Below are 14,829 nucleotides of genomic sequence, written 5' to 3' on the forward strand. Positions count from 1 at the left end.
TGAGCATTTGCGCTGTCGGTACAACCAAACATTTTTAAATATTGCGAGGATTAGGAACACGCATTTATTTGTCCATTCAGCAAGTATCAGGAGACACTCAATTCCTCAATGCTATAGTAGAAGGTATATTGTGTTCCTAAATTCATGTGTGTGCCAAAGATCCATGAAAGAAAAGCTTCCGTGATAGTGTTGCTGGAGTACTTGATATTATTCCATCGGCAAATCTCGAAAAACGTTGACAAGGAAAATGATCTTGAGTCTTCTCACCGTCGTATATGTGCAGTGTATGCCGTTTTTAGCCAGATCACTGAAGCTCAGCAACATTTCGTTGGGCAGTTGATATGGAAGGAGACAGACACTCTGGATGGCAATGTTATGACTAAATTTTAGCGTCTAGAGACTACTTAAAATGTCATCTTAATGCTAGTGCTTCCCCTGACAATAGAGTTCCTGCTGAAAATCGACAGGTTTTTAAAAGCATTAAAGATGCAATTTTCATAAGTGTGCACTTTCGTTTCTTCAACTACCTATGCACCGGACCTACACAACTTTTCATTGATACATATATATATCATAAGAAGCCAACAAACAAGTACAACATAGGGGAAATTACTCGTACGTACGAAATGAATTAAAGAAATGATAAGTTAATGGAAATGAAAGTGGATTAAAAACATGCCGCAGGTGGGGAACGATCCCACGTCTTCGCATTACGCGTGCGATGCTCGTACCAACTGAGCTACCACGGCGCCCGTTATCCCATCCGCTTTCTTGCGTATTTGTTTGACTAGTAAACTAACCCTGGGAGTGTTAGCCAGCGCCAGCACTCACAAACCTTCGCGGTGGATGTGCAACATACTTTCTGCCGCAGGCACTACTAGTACGTAATATATATATATATATATATATATATATATACCCCATCATACCATCTGGTCTAAATATACCATTAATATTTATTTCTAACCGCCTCAGTTGTAACCAGCTTAGGCAACAATTAAGCCATTTAAATATGGGGCAAGCAACGAATGGAGTAACTTCATTATTTTATAGGGAGGCCACCAGTGCCAGTGTGAATTCATTTACGTATCCCAACTGCGTCGATTACTATAGCAAACAATATTTGAGTACTGCAAAAATATCGTAACTGACGCCTTGCGTGCCCCTGACGTCGTGCCTTAAACAGGTGAGAAAAGAAAAAGAATCTATGGGCACTTTGCTGAGCTAAACTGCGACAGGTGAAAGCTTATCTATGACTGCCTCCATTGCTGTTGTCTGAACCGTTCTGTAAACGGACGCTGCCGTGGCTGCGAGCGTGGGATGCACTCACGACCATACGGCTACAAGGTTTGTCGCCGATGTGCGCGCACCCCCACGCACCCACTCGCACAGCGCTATTGGCATGGCGCCTCCTCTCCTTGCTCTGCTCGCTGGTGGCGCTTCATCTCGATCCTTGCTCCCCTCGCCGGTGATCACCGCTTTCCTGCGTCCACCACGGACTGCGCCCGGACACTCATGAGCCACTAAAGGCGTACGCCTTAAAAGGGAAAGAAGAAAACAGACAGCGAGCAATGTGTCGTCATCAAACGTGGATTTCGTTGCCCGGTGGCGTCAAGGCTGCGCGCGCCTGCTGCGGCGGCCACCCGGCGACGACGCGGGAGGCGTGACCAGCCGCGTGCGGCACACGGGGCAGATGTTGTTCCAATGCAGCCACTGGGACACGCAGACCTCGTGGAACACGTGACCGCACGCCAGCTGCCTGCGCCATTCGCGCGCGCGACGGTGCGTTTTGCGCAGCTGTACGCGACTTGTGTATAGGGCACCACGCCTACCGCGGTATATATGTTACAGGGTGGCCCCTTCTTTTTTAACAATACAGGTTTTTTAATAAACACTGCAGGCTATAAGCGTAGTGAACGTGACGTTTTTCCGGACGAGCTCCTGGGCGAGGCGGACATACTTTGCCGCTAATAAGGTGAGCTTCAGAAGACTAATGAGAAACATTTATTAACCTTTTTATTAGTGCCATAGGGGCACTAGGTTAGACGGCGAATTTGAAGACAGTCACATTTTAATGCACCTTCATAAAATATTTCTTAATGATGCACCTAATTTGAGATAGTTATCATCGAATTTCGTCGGTAAATTCAGGCAACATCGATACCGAGCGTCCCGCGACCGCAGAAAATGCTATCATTCAAACTTGAAACCCCACACACTTCTCTACAGGGCGCTGCCGTCTGAAGCGCAGCCAGACGCGCTCAGTCTCGATATTGCCTGGATTTGGCATTCAATTTCGATGATAAATATTTCAAATTACGTGCGATTTTGTTTCTCAAAAATGGTTATGCCATAAATTGGGACGCCCTACAAGTTTTCAATCTAAACAACTGCCCTCAAGCTAACAATAAAAAAGTTAACAATTTTTAATTATTTTTTAGAGTAACTTAAACAGCAGCAAAGTAGTTCCGCCCCGCCGTGAGCTCGTATGCTATGACGACAGGTGTCTCACGGTACAAGCCTTCTTGTAAAATTTCTGTATGGTCTAAAAAACAACCACAACAAATCACCCTGTATGTGCTTGTAGCTGATCGATCGATCAGCTACAAGTAGAACACGCGCACCGTGTCCCCGTGTTGGGAGTTCTATACTGGCTGCCAGCGTGGCAAAAACACGACTGAAGTACGACAAACTGTACGTATATTGAATGCGCTGCTATCTCGCTCCGCGTAATGTCCCTTGATAATTTGAAAGTACCGCCACTTTTGAACTCTGCCGCCGCCGCGCGACCTCCTCGCTTCCTCCTCGCCCCTTGCGCGTCCCCCCCCCCCCCCACGGAAGCCAGTTATGCCCCCGTTTTTCTGCACGACGATTGGTCTCCCTGCCGTTGCCCTTGGAAACGCGCGGATCTTGCGTTTGGCTTGTGTTTTTCTTTTTCGTTCGCGCCATTTTTCTCCTCAACACCTGGCTCGGTACTTTAGCTCGGCGTAGCGAACGTTGTACGCTGTGTTTACTGTTCTATGTTCTAGCGCTATGCCGTGCTGCTGCGCAGATAACTGCAGTAAGAAGCCTGAAAGTGGTTATGCCGTTTTTATGGTACCATAAGGAAAGCGCGACGGCTTGCGCAGGAAGCAGTGGCTGCATAACATTGGCCGAAAGAACTTTGTTCCAACAAAGAACAGCGTTGTTTGCGAGGTGAGACGTCTTATTGCTTGTAGCAAATCATCACGTAATGCTGCATTTTTTCATTCTTCATGTCTGCTCACCAACCTTTTTGTTGCGGCAATTTGTACGTTGCATAAAGATGCGGTTGTCCTCAGTTTGCTTAATATTCCGCGGCGGCTCCATCACCTGGCACGTCGCCAACTGTTGTTATTCAGTCGGAAACGCAGCACTATAGATTCTGCTTTCTGCTGTGAACAATTATGTGCGAAGATACAGCCTCTCGATCGCCCTTTTCGCGATTGTTAGGATCCGCTGCCTGTTTTACTCAAAATTGAAATAGCGGCTTGTAGAGGAGCTATCACTTCTACCTTACGTCAATCTGTGCGTCAGTCAGATACAATGAATGCAAGCCCTGAAAAAATTAGTGGCAAGTATCGTATACCCGTAGTATTGCAGGTGATGAGCGCTAGCTAGTGCACATTGCTTTTACTTTTTAAGGCGAAAGCCTTTAGATCTCTTCAAGGTGGTGTTGTGAACAGAAAATATCACGTGACCCAAGGAAGGCCAGAGGCGATCCAAAGCATGTCCACCCCTGCGTAAGAGAATGATTAGTTAAGTTAACTAATGATTCATTAGCGATATAATTACGGTGAATTAGGGAGTGTTAAGGTGGATTAGAGTGTATTAAGGATCATTCGAGTGTATTAAGGAGTATTAAGGTGCATTAATAAGGATTAACGTTATGAAAGAGGATTAAGGTGGATGAAGGAGGATTGGGGTGGACTAAGGTAATTAATGTTGATGAAGGAGTATTAAGACCGATTAGGGTGCATGAATAAGGATTAGGGAGGATCAAGGTGGAAGAAAGAGGATCAAGGTCGATTAGGGGTGATATAGGAGGATTAAGACCGATTAGGATGGATCAGGGTAGATTAAGGTGGATTAGGCCTGATAGAGATGGATTAGGGTGTATTAAGCAGGATCAAGGTAGAATGATTTGCATGAATAAGGATTAAGGTGTATGAAAGAAAATTAAGGTCGATGAAGGAGCATTAAGGTGGATTAGGGTGGATTAAGATGAATTAGGCTTCATGAAGGAGTTGTTGAGAACGGCCAGCTGCAGTGCAAGTTTGCCACCCAGTTTCCACTATGGCGGCAACATTCCGGCGCTGTTAAGAACGGCCAGCTGCAGTGCAAGTTTGCCACCCAGTTTCAACTATGGCGACAACATTCCGGGAGCGTCGCCGCCAACTTCTAGCCACAGCGTGACTAAATCAACTAGTCGGGGAACAATACGGGCATCCCCCACTCTCCGTCGTTTCAGCTAGGATGCGTTCGATGAAGCAGGCTTTGTGCTGAAACCGCCACCAATCTCTAACCTCATCGCCGTTGTGACGGAAGTTCGGCGGGCCAACTATTGTTCCCAAACTCCCCAACGCGCTACTCGGAACGGCTCCGAGTTCTACGGGGCCCCTCTGACGTCGGTTCCGGACCTTCGAACGTGTGTGCATTTGTGCGTGTAGACCGTCCTGCGGAGAGGCGGCTAGTTTGCGATCACCAAACGAACGTTCGCGTCGCCTTGTATCGCGGGAGGACCGAGTGTTTAAAAACTGCTGTTGTGCGGATGCTCGACACACTTTTCTTAAGCAGTCATGTTAGACTGATGTACTTTCTCAAACAGTCATGTTAGACTGATATAAATACTGTAAATAAACCCATATTCCTCGTTCTCGATGAGAAGCAGTCCTTCCCTTCATCAACGTCCTCAGCGTGGATAAGTTGGACGACGGCATGGGCCAGCTACCTTCTAATTCATGCCCGACTCCAATCTTGACAACGGATCACGAGCGATGGGATCGAACCCCAATCCTGACAGAGTATTAAGGCCGATTAGGGTAGATTAAAGTGGATTAGGATGTATTAAGCAGGATTAAGGTGCGTGAACGAAGATTAGGGTGGATGGGGGAGGATTAAGGTTGTAAAGCCTACTGTAAGAAATCTTAATCCATACTAATCCTTCATCAACCTTAGTCGGCCTTAATCCACCTTCATAGACTTTAATCCCCCCTAATCCTCCTTAGTGCACCTTAATCCCCCTTAATCCACCCTAATCCTCCTTTATTCACTTTAATGTAACCTAATCAACGATAATCCTCCTTAATGCACCCTAATCTACCTTCATCGACATTAACCCACCCTAATCCTCCTTAATCTGCCCTAATCCTCCTTCATTCATTTTAATGCACCACAATCATCCCTAATGCACCTAATCCACCTTCATCCACCCGAATCCACATTCATCGACCTTCATCCTCCTTAATCTACCCTAATCCTTCATTCCCTTTAATCCTCCCTAATCCACCATAACATCCCAAATGCACCTTAGTCCACTTCATTCACCCGAATCCACCTTCATGGGTTGTAATCCACTTTAATTTTCCATCATCATCATCAGCAGCAGCAGCCTGGTTACGCCCACTGCAGGGCAAAGGCCTCTCCCATACTTCTCCAACTACCCCGGTCATGTACTAATTGAGGCCATGTTGTCCCTGCAAACTTCTTAATGTCATCCGCCCACCTAACTTTCTGCCGCCCCCTGCTACGCTTCCCTTCCCTTGGAATCCAGTCCGTAACCCTTAATGACCATCGGTTATCTTCCTTCCTCATTACATGTCCTGCCCATGCCCATTTCTTTTTCTTGATTTCAACTAAGATGTCATTAACCCGCGTTTGTTCCCTCACCCAATCTGCTCTTTTCTTATCCCTTAACGTTACACCCATCATTCTTCTTTCCATAGCTCGTTGCGCCGTCCTCAATTTAAGCAGAACCCTTTTCGTAAGCCTCCAGGTTTCTGCCCCATACGTGAGTACTGGTAAGACACAGCTGTTATACACTTTTCTCTTGAGGGAAAGTGGCAACCTGCTGTTCATGATTTGAGAATGCCTGCCAAACGCACCCCAGCCCATTCTTATTCGTCTGATTATTTCAGTCTCATGATCCGGATCCGTGGTCATTACCTGCCCTAAGTAGATGTATTCCCTTACCACTTCCGGTGCCTCGCTACCTATTCTAAATTGCTGTTCTCTTCCGAGACTGTTAAACATTACTATAGTTTTCTGCAGATTAATTTTTAGACCCACTCTTCTGCTTTGCCTCTCCAGGTCAGTGAGCATGCATTGCAATTGGTCCCCTGAGTTACTAAGCAAGGCAATATCATCAGCGAATCGCAAGTTACTAAGGTATTCTCCATTAACTTTTATCCCCAATTCTTCCCAATCCAGGTCTCTGAATACCTCCTGTAAACACGCTGTGAATAGCATGGGAGAGATCGTATCTCCCTGCCTGACTCCTTTTTTTATTGGGATTTTGTTGATTTCTTTATGGAGGACTACGGTGGCTGTGGAGCCGCTATATATATATTTCAGTATTTTTACATACGACTCGTCTACACCCTGATTCCGTAATGCCTCCATGGCTGCTGAGGTTTCGACTGAATCAAACGCTTTTTCGTAAACAATGAAAGCTATATATAAGGGTTGGTTATATTCCGCCCATTTCTCTATCACCTGATTGATAGTGTGAATATGGTCTATTGTTGAGTAGCCTTTACGGAATCCTGCCGGGTCCTTTGGTTGACAGAAGTCTAAGATGTTCCTGATTCTATTTGCGATTACCTTAGTAAATACTTTGTAGGCAACGGGCAGTAAGCTGATCGGTCTATAATTTTTCAAGTCATTGGCGTCCCCTTTCTTATGGATTAGGATTATGTTAGCGTTCTTCCAAGATTCCGGTACGCTCGAGGTCATGAGGCATTGCGTATACAGGGTGGCCAGTTTCTCTAGAACAATCTGCCCACCATACTTCAACAAATCTGCTGTTACCTGATCCTCCCCAGCTGCCTTCCCCCTTTGCATAGCTCCCAAGGCTTTCTTTACTTCCGGCGTTACCAGTGGGATTTCGAATTCGTCTAGACTATTCTTTCTTCCATAATCGTCGTGGGTGCCACTGGTACTGTATAAATCTCTATAGAACTCCTCAGCCACTTGAACTATCTCATCCATATTAGTAATGATATTGCCGGCTTTGCCTCTTAACGCATACATCTGATTCTTGCCTATTCCTAGTTATTATTTGCACGTTTCCCTTCAGTAGGTAATTGCTGGACAGATGGACCAGCGCACCGGAATCGTACTGGCGAATCCACAAGCAAGTCATAGAATCTGTTTAACTGTGGCACTTTGAAGAGTTATGTTTCTACAAAGGCCACAGCAGAAAAACAGCCTTATGCCGAGTATTTCTGTGCCACGAAGCAATCAAGAGGCATGTGCCTTATACGGACGAAATCGAGTGCATGAACCCACATATTAATAGCGTAGGCGTTTTGCTAGCTGTACAATATTTTCAACACTTTCTTGCATGCCATTTTATGTGCCATATCTATTCTGGTCACAAATGTGTGCAGCGAATCTATTTGCATGATCGACTGCGGGCCTGTGGAACCGTTCATTTGCACTTGATGCCGAGTCCCTTACATGTATCCATAAACTGAAGATATGCACATCAGATCCTTACGAGCATTTTCAAAATTCAATTATTTAAGACAACACGCAGATATACAATACCGACATAATCTCATATACCACCAAGCAGCTGGGTCAAATTTTGTTGAGTATACTCACCGGTAAAATAAGTAGATCATATGAACCACTCCAGCTCATTTTCCTTAAATCAGTGTGTACAAGGGAAGGGGTATGCAAAAATATTTTCTTTCTCGCGAGCCAATTATTTTGCTGTATAAGCAAGAGAATCCACCACATTAGTGTAACATATGTTGTACATCACACTGTTACGTTTCGCCTACGACGCGCGGTATAGCCGGCGCGGATGCAACGGACGCCGGGGCTTCGTTCAAAGCGGCGGACATTTTGGCCCGTTCGGAGCTGCCGCAAAGCCTCCCCGCCAAGCGCGTCCAGGCGTGTTTCAGTGCCACGTGTCTTCGTGTGTGCGTGTGTGTGTGTGTGCCCACGCTTGTCAAAGCGCGGCAGCCGGGGAGAGGAGCTCCCCAAGTGTAAAGCGAGGAGGTCTGACCGGCGCCGGCTTGGCGGATGCGTCACTACACTCGTCTCAACGTGTCTCTCAGCGTGTCCGTGGCGCCGTCACGTGCGCCAGTGACGAGGCGTTCCTTCTTGCCCTCAACTCCGAGAGTATAAGAGCAGCTGCCCCCGGACGCCAAGAGAGAGGCTCCGATTTCTTCTGCTGAGTTATGTGCTCTCCCGTCTCTCCACTTCGGTCGACCTGACCGGCCGCTCTTTTGCGATGCTAGAATAAACAAGTTGTTCTGTTACCAGTCTACTCATGCTTTGCCGGGACCTTCGGATGCTTCCAGTTGTGCCCCAGGCCGCCAGGCCAACGCTACCCTTGGGGCTTGCGACCCATTTGCAACATCGGGCGTCAGCACTGAGGTTCCAACAACACTAATATGCGCTTTAATTTACCACGTGAGATGAGCTACTTTTATAGCTCAGTCAAATCACACTGCAAGCTGCATTCATCAATCTTCTGTTGGATTTTGCAAATGTGTCATGAAACATGTTCCCTGTTATGCAGATATGCAATGGCAAGCCCTTCTGTGTGTTCCAAAGGTAAAATTTAAGCTCTAAATTAAAGAAGACATTTCTAGTCAGAAACAACAAGCAAAAATGGTGAATGTATAGTACCAGAAGCCCAAGGTACAGAAATTATGAGAAGTGTCGAATGATTTTAAGGAAAGAATGGTATTTGAAAATGCAAGACTCTTTAGTGGAGGTCAAGCAAGTCAATATAGGTAGAATACTGTGCAAAATTATGCGAGTAATGGGATAGCAAACAATGGGTCAGGAAATGCGTTGTTTTTCTGCGAAACAAAAGCTGATGTTTTCATTACATGAGTCACTTTAGCATCATGAGACTGCTGCTTGATAAATTTAGAAACAAACCAAAAAACAAGCCACGCAAAAATAAAAAAAAAACAATTTAATGATGCTCTCTCCCCACTGGGATAAATAAAAAGAAACGGATCACCTCTAATGTGGACATATCAGACGCCTTGTGAAGCACTAAAGGAAAAATTCAGTTTCGAGATATGGCACTTGCCGCATAGATGTGGGAAGGGGGCCTTGCACCAATAGTGATAGTTACCACTGCATTTAGAAATTGAAAGCATTCATGCAGACAAGGATGATTCTTTATATTTTTGGCCACCACTTGTAGAGTAGCAGGCCAGAGCAAGTTATAGCTCAGGCCGACCTCTCTGCCTTTCTGTAAACAAATTTCTCTCTCTCTCTCTCTCTTTTGGCCACCACTTCAAATGCGTCCACCAAGTGTTACAATGCTGCACGCAGCCATACTAAAGATCTCACAGCAACACCTGCAGGTAAAAAGCAAAAGCATTCAAAGTGCTGGTGTATTCTGGACACTATCTTTGAAAACATTTAGGCAAGAACAGAAACAATGACTGCATTTATTTCCATAATTCCCCCATTTGAATGGCCTTTTTTTCTTTTTGCTTAAACAATGCCTACGCCTAGCCACAGCAGCTCCCTCATGCAGACTGCATCAACAAAGATGCCGCGGAAGCACGTGCAGGTCAGAGGCAAAAAGTAGTGGCACTGCTGTCGACATTCACCCAATTTCTTTTTTTTTTCTTACACTGAGGCAGTAAGCACACCTCGAACAGCCACCTTGACTGCAGGTGTGTCAGCAGATTCCTGTTGTACATATCCTCATAATAAACTTCAGTAAACTTGAACTTGATAATAAACTTGATGGCAAATGGAACAACATTGATGCATTGCTTTTTTGAACATTTAGTGTACACGTACAATATATGTTCTACTTTGCAGTGCTACAGAGCGTATTTTGAAGCTTCCCTCTATATTTTGCACCTTTAATTGCGTATGTGTTGTGTGGCCCTCAATGCAGTTCATGTTGTAGCAGCTGCTTTGTCTGTGTATTGCACATTGGATTAAGCTTTTGATATCCACATGTGCAAAAGGCCTATACTTCTTTCGCATATACAAAATAAGGTTCTATGTAGTTCTCAGTGTTACCATAAAATAAAGGTAAACAATCCGATCGTGGAATTGTGTTTATTACAGTAATTCCTATGACAGTTATTGGCAAGTCGACAACTTGAACGGGTCAATCCGTCATGGGAAGGAATTGTATGTATTCATATAGAAAAAAGGGGTATGTGCGTGTATCCGTAGGGGGGGGGGGGGGGGGGGGGTATAGGATTAGGGCGGCACGAAAAAACGTACCAACACCGTCCTCTAGACCCATTGCTTGACGTTTATACAACTAACTGATATTACTACACACGCCAGGCGACTCGAGCTACATTTGCCATGACTCGCATTCGCGAGTGCACCGGATGCCCTCCATATTATTCTGATTAATCTTGTTCACTGCACCGCGGCAAAAGAACGATCATGGGCGCAGGTGCCTTTAATGTGTCTCGACCTTGCGAGGCACTGCTGCGCGTGCCAGGGTCCGTGCAAACACTCCCTGGCACACACCTGCCTCGGCGGCCCCAACCTACGTACCGTTCTGCTTCGAGCTTTGATCCCCCCACGGTCCCTTGGGTGCCCGGGAGTTCCTGCGCCGCCTGCTTTATTATAATCTCCGGTGCTCTTTTGAGACTTCCGTTTGTCGGTTACATGTGCCCTACAGCTGGATCACTACTTGTAATAAAAAAAGAACGATCTATCGTCGCGACGATAGATCGCGACAGCAGCTTCTGCAACATACCGCACCGCTTCGAGCTCCTAACTCGTAATCTCGTCGAGTGACCCTCCTGCAACAGGCGTGACCTCTGAAAACCGCATACCACCGGAAATTTCAACAGGATCATCATTCGGTTACATACCTGCCGCCTGCACGGCCAACGTCGACCGCACCCACACCATCCCGCAACATAGAATAAAGAACCAACTTATAAAACCGAAACACACGGCTGCACGCAAACCACATCACCCCACTACAAGCGGGACGCCATGCTCATCTTTATTCAATGTCATGCTGCTACGCTGCTACGGTTGCCAGATTAAGACTGACCACTGTCGCCAAGTCTAGCAAGCGTCTCAGGAGTTGGCAACCTCAGCGCGTAGCAACATGGCGGCGCTCTTGCGGTTCCCGATTTCAATGCAGGGGCCCTATGGGTAGCTTGTCCTCTAGAGTCAGTATAGTAACTCTATGAGGCTTGGCCCTCGCTGTCACGCGGGGCCTTGTCACGCTTGATAAATCTCGAGTGCCGCGTTCGGTTGCTCTGGTGCTGACGGTCGCGACGAAGGGGACCGTGCATTGCCGGTAGTCCAGCACATGGCGCTATCCCACAAGCGGACGACAGCCGGACATCAAACCGCGACACTGAGAAGGAACAGAGACCCGTTCTGATTGTTGTTTTGCCTATGTTCACCTTATCTTTCATATTAGTGCATGTGGCCGGCGTCTACCATTGCTCGATTTTAGGCAACATCCCGCAAGTAGCCGCAAGGGCGGCTACGGTGACGCGCGCTCTTTCACGCCGGCGCGATAAGTTACAGGCCTGTTGCAATGTGGGCTTGTTGGTAATGCATCTTGAAGGGGTGTACGGTAGCGCGATTAAACGACGTGGGCTTGTTGGTAATGCATCTTGAAGGGGTGTACGGTTGCGCGATTAAGAGACGTCTAAGGGGCTACCTACACCCCTTCAAGATGCATTACCAACAAGCCCACATTGCAACCCTCGTGAACTTCATTTCTCGTACATAGGGCTTTTTTATTAGCGCTGCGTGTGTGTCCCTGTGTGTCTTCTTTTGTACCGTCTTTTAACCGCGCTACCGTACACCCCTTCAAAAAGTTACATGCGCCAACGTTTACTGCGGGCACGGCTTTTCTGTCGAGATTACTATTCTGTCATTGTATCCAGCAGTGGGTTGTATGTTTATGTCAGCGACGACTCTGAAAACTGCTTTAATTAGCTACTACAATGCGTAGGCCGTTAATAAACTTTACAAAAGTATGGCCAGGGAGAGATGATTGGGAAGACGAATCGGAATAACTAGTCAGTCGTGAAAGTTTATTCACGAAAGCATTCCACGGCTTCAAGGCGTCCGCAGTGCGGTGGAAAGTTGCCGTCGACCGCGATGACTTGGCTTACTTACCTTGGCATCGAGAGCGCCGCCGCTACAGGTTGGGACGTCCACGCAACGCTTCCCACTTATCGCGACGCCGTGAAAGAGCGCGCGTCACCGTATAGCCGCAACGGCGGCTACTTGCGCGATGTTGCCTAAAATCGAGCAGCAGGGGACGCCGGCGACATGCACTAATATGAAAAATAAGGTGAATATAAGCAAAGCAACAACCAGAAAGGGTCTTCGTTCCTTCCTAGTGCCGCGGTTTGATGCCCTGCGGCCGGCCGCTACTGCACGACAGCACCATGTACTATCGGCCAAAAAAGTAAACGGACCACGGCTTAGATGGCCGGAGCGGCTGCGGGGCCACACCGGGGGCAGTGTTGCCAGGTCGGACAACGTGGCGTAGCCCAAAACTAGAGAAACTGTAGCCCAAATGTAGCCAAACACAAAAAAGAGCAAAACAAATTTGTAGCCAAATATAGCCATTGTTGTTTTCAGTTTTATCTGTATATACATTTTCACATTCGACTACGGTAATCGCTTTTTGTACAACCCGTCCTAAAGAAAATGTCCGTGATGCCGTGACGGTCGAGCCTTGACATCTACAACAGCTAAACATCTTGAAGGGGCAGCGCATTATGACGAAGACAGAAGGCAGGAACACACAGGACAGCGCTGATCTCACAACTAACTTCATTCGAAGGCATGTACACAACCCATAGCCACGTGCTCTCCCATCGATGGCGTCATTAACAGTGCGCAGGCAAAAAACGCAATACCCTGAAATCTAATGCTACACTATGAGGCGGCTTAAATATTCAAATTCACTGTCATGCAAATTTAACGATGGCGTGCTTACACAACGCGACCCTTTTTTCCTGATATAGTAGGCCTCCATAATCTCCCTCGTGGTCTGATTTCTATGGGCGGAAAGTAGTGCGGTGTTTGCTCAGAGCAATGCCGCGCGACATGTGAGTAGGCATTACCCGTTAGCGAGCGCCTATGCTCAGACACTCTAACGTTCAGGCAACAACCTGTTTGACCGATATAGATGTGAGCGCAGGAAAACGGAAGCTCGGAAATAACTCCCATTCTACAGCGGACAAACAGGGAAGTATGCTTGACAGTACAGCCTTTCCCAAAATGAGTGGAGGCAGCCTGGGCCTAGAAATCCGCGCATAGAAATCAGACCACGAGGGAGATTATTGAGGCCTACTATAGCAGGAAAAAAGCGTCGCGTTGTGTAAGCATGCCATCGTTAAATTTGCATGGCAGTGAATTTGAATTTTTAAGCCGTCTCATAGCGTAGCATTAGATTACAGGGTTTCGCGTTTTTTTTTTTTGCTTGCGCACTGATAATGACACCATCGATGGGAGAGCACGTACGTGGCCATAGGTTGTGTACATAAGTTTGTGAATGGCTTCGAATGAAGTTAGTTGTGAGATCAGCGCTGTCTTGTGTGTTTCTGCCTTCTGTCTTCGTCATATTGCGCTGCCCTTTCAAGATGTTCAGCCAGTACCAACTCGCCCAAATGTCGATCCTTCCACAACAGCTACATGATGCTTGCACACAGACCATTTTTTTTTGTTGGCCCCGGAAACTCAAGTTCCAGCGAATCGCTGCTGAGGGAGAACCGATCGAAATGAATGTCGAATGGAAGCACGAACAAAAAACTTGGAGGACGCTTGGAGGACAACTGGTCAGAAAGTGTTGTGGGACGTTGATGGAAATGAACTGATCATGATTTATGGCGATAGAAACAGGCACGCTGTTTGGTATTGAAGTAGGGATTATAATTTTAAATTGGCAAAGAATATCTAAAAGGCCAGTAAGTGGCGAGGCCTGGCAATGAAATCTTGGTACTTCGAATGTAGTCTATGCGATTACTGTAAGTAAGTCGGCTGTTATTTAGTACAACATAATTATTGCTTCAAATTACAGTTGCTATAGTATTAGACACTTGCGCTTTATTCTATGCTTCGGAAATCAAAAACGCACACATGGCTACGGCAACACGCTGAACTGCGTATCACGCGTAAAATCGTCGTTTCGTTTTCAATCCGATTGGTTTCGCTTTGACTGTTTAAATACCAAAGCAGTTGGGCAGGAAACAATGGAAACACGTAGCTATTACCGCAAAAGTACTTAACACTTCGGAAAACATGAATCGCAGGAACGTCGAATTGTTAGACAAACTACTTTGTCACACTTACGGCCGCACTTGTCGTCTGCCTCCCACTAATGCCGGCGTATAATCACTATCGCGCTGACCTACCACCGCTGCCAACAAGCTGCCAGTGAAAGACTACATCCTCACTGCAGATCGAAAAATTCTGATAAAAAAATGTTCGACGGCGTTTTCCGCGTTACCACTTCATGATTACACACTCTGACTAGCAAACTTTCCATTGCATTAAAAATAGGTACCATGAAACTTGGCTCTCAGCTCTTTAATATTCACATTTAAGAGTGGAATGTGATAGCGTTCAAAGATCCCTGACTGCTTC

At 46.5% G+C, this 14,829-nt stretch overlaps 1 non-coding gene across 1 annotated transcript; it reads right to left on the bottom strand.

Moving 5' to 3' along the window:
- Positions 1-676: 676 nt before the first annotated feature.
- On the bottom strand, positions 677-749 carry TRNAT-CGU (transfer RNA threonine (anticodon CGU)). The gene has a single exon. It is a non-coding gene; the product is annotated as a tRNA-Thr (tRNA).
- Between the last annotated feature and the right edge of the window lie 14,080 nt (positions 750-14,829).

Source organism: Dermacentor andersoni, chromosome 5, assembly GCF_023375885.2.
Source record: "Dermacentor andersoni chromosome 5, qqDerAnde1_hic_scaffold, whole genome shotgun sequence".
Classification (NCBI taxonomy): Eukaryota; Metazoa; Arthropoda; class Arachnida; order Ixodida; family Ixodidae; genus Dermacentor; species Dermacentor andersoni.